The 2,563-nt window shown below is 39.5% G+C and overlaps 1 non-coding gene across 1 annotated transcript; it reads left to right on the top strand.

Annotated features, from left to right (window-relative positions):
* The first annotated feature begins 1,415 nt into the window (after positions 1 to 1,415).
* On the top strand, positions 1,416 to 1,523 carry LOC130972474 (small nucleolar RNA R71). The gene has a single exon (XR_009083640.1). It is a non-coding gene; the product is annotated as a small nucleolar RNA R71 (small nucleolar RNA).
* Positions 1,524 to 2,563: the final 1,040 nt, after the last annotated feature.

The following is a 2,563-nucleotide window of genomic DNA, read 5'->3' as shown; positions in this document are numbered from 1 at the left end:
CAACTACAGCCTTTGCTGTGGATAGGAAGGGTCTGCCATGGATGATGGTTTCATCCATGCACTTCCCAGTCTCTAGGACTATGAAATCAGTAGGGATGTAATGGTCTTCAATCTTCACCAAAACATCCTCTACAAGTCCATGAGCTTGTTTTCTTGAGTTGTCTGCCATCTCTAATGAGATTCTTGCAGCTTGTACCTCAAAGATCCTTAGCTTCTCCATTACAGAGAGAGGCATGAGGTTTACACTTGACCCTAAGTCACACAGAGCCTTCTTGAAGGTCATGGTGCCTATGGTACAAGGTATGGAAAACTTCCCAGGATCTTGTCTCTTTTAAGGTAATTTCTGCCTAGACAAGTCATCCAGTTCTTTGGTGAGCAAAGGAGGTTCATCCTTCCAAGTCTCATTTCCAAATAACTTGTCATTCAGCTTCATGATTGCTCCAAGGTATTTAGCAACTTGCTCTTCAGTGACATACTCATCCTCTTCAGAGGAAGAATACTCATCAGATCTCGTGAAAGGCAGAAGTAAGTCCAATGGAATCTCTATGGTCTCATTTTGAGCCTCAGATTCCCATGGTTCCTCATTAGGGAACTCACTGGAGGTTAGTGCACGCCCATTGAGGTCTTCCTCAGTGGCGTTCACTTCCTCTTCTTCCTCTCCAAATTCGGCCATGTTGATGGCTTTGCACTCTCCTTTTGGATTTTCTTCTGTATTGCTTGGAAGAGTACTTGGAGGGAGTTCAGTAATTTTCTTGCTCAGCTGTCCCACTTGTGCCTCCAAATTCCTAATGGAGGACCTTGTTTCAGTCATGAAACTTTGAGTGGTTTTGATTAGATCAGAGACCATGGTTCTGCTTAGAGTTCTCTGTCTGTTGCTGAGAAGATGATGGAAAAGGCTTGCCATTGCTAAACCTATTTCTTCCACCATTATTGTTATTGAAACCTTGTTGAGGTCTCTCTTGATTCTTCCATGAGAAATTTGGGTGATTTCTCCATGAAGAATTATAGGTGTTTCCATAGGGTTCTCCTAGGTAACTCACCTCTTCCATTGAAGGGTTCTCAGGATCATAGGCCTCTTCCTCAGATGAAGCATCCTTAGTACTGCTTGGTGCATTCTGCATTCCAGACAGACTTTGAGAAATCAAATTGACTTGTTGAGTTAATATCTTATTCTGAGCCAAAATGGCATTCAGAGTGTCAATCTCAAGAACTCCTTTCTTCTGACTAGTCCCATTGTTCACAGGATTCCTTTCAGAAGTATACATGAATTGGTTATTTGCAACCATTTCAATTAGTTCTTGAGCCTCTGTAGGCGTCTTCTTCAGATGAAGAGATCCTCCAGCAGAGCTATCCAAGGACATCTTGGATAGTTCAGAGAGACCATCATAGAAAATACCTATGATGCTCCATTCAGAAAGCATGTTAGAAGGACACTTTCTGATTAATTGTTTGTATCTTTCCCAAGCTTCATAGAGGGATTCTCCATCCTTCTGTCTAAAGGTTTGGACTTCCACTCTAAGCTTACTCAATTTTTGAGGTGGAAAGAACTTTGCCAAGAAGGCATTGACTAGCTTTTCCCAAGAGTCCAGGCTTTCTTTAGGTTGTGAGTCCAACCATGTCCTAGCTCTGTCTCTTACTGCAAAAGGGAATAGCATAAGTCTATAGACCTCAGGGTCTACCCCATTAGTCTTGACAGTGTCACAGATTTGCAAGAATTCAGCTAAGAACTGATGAGGATCTTCCAATGGAAGTCCATGGAACTTGCAATTCTGTTGCATTAGAGAAACTAATTGAGGCTTAAGCTCAAAGTTGTTCGCTCCAATGGCAGGGATAGAGATGCTTCTCCCATAGAAGTCGGGAGTAGGTGCAGTAAAGTCACCCAGCACCTTCCTTGCATTGTTGTTGTTTTCGGCTGCCATGTCTTCTTCTTCTTTGAAGATTTCTGTTAGGTCCTTTACAGAGAGTTGTGCCTTAGCTTCTCTTAGTTTTCGCTTCAAGGTCCTTTCAGGTTCAGGGTCAGCTTCAACAAGAATGCCTTTGTCTTTGTTCCTGCTCATATGAAAGAGAAGAGAACAAGAAAGTGTGGAATCCTCTATGTCATAGTATAGAGATTCCTTGAGGTGTCAGAGGAACAGAAAAATAGAAAGAAGAGGTAGAAGAATTCGAACTTAATTAGATAGAGTTCGAATTGTGCATTGAGAAGGAGTGGTACTCCATAAATAGAAGGATGTGGGAAGAGAGGAAGAAATTTTCGAAAATCAAGTGAAATAATTTGAAAACATTTTTTAAAAAAATTTAATTAATTTTCGAAAATCAAGAGTGAGAAAGAGATCAAGAAATTTTTGAAAAAGATTTTTGAAATTAGAAATCAAAAAGATATGATTTGAGAACTATTTTGAAAAAAGATGTGATTAAAAAGATATGATTGAGAAGTTATGGTTTTTAAAAAGATATGATTGAAAAGATATGATTTTGAAAACAATTTAAAAAAGATTTGATTTTAAAAATTGATGACTTGCCTAACAAGAAAAGATATGATTCAAACATTAAACCTTTCTCAACA

This window comes from Arachis stenosperma, chromosome 3 (assembly GCF_014773155.1).
Source record: "Arachis stenosperma cultivar V10309 chromosome 3, arast.V10309.gnm1.PFL2, whole genome shotgun sequence".
NCBI classification, from domain to species: Eukaryota; Viridiplantae; Streptophyta; class Magnoliopsida; order Fabales; family Fabaceae; genus Arachis; species Arachis stenosperma.
This window is presented reverse-complemented; position numbering and strand designations above follow the sequence as displayed.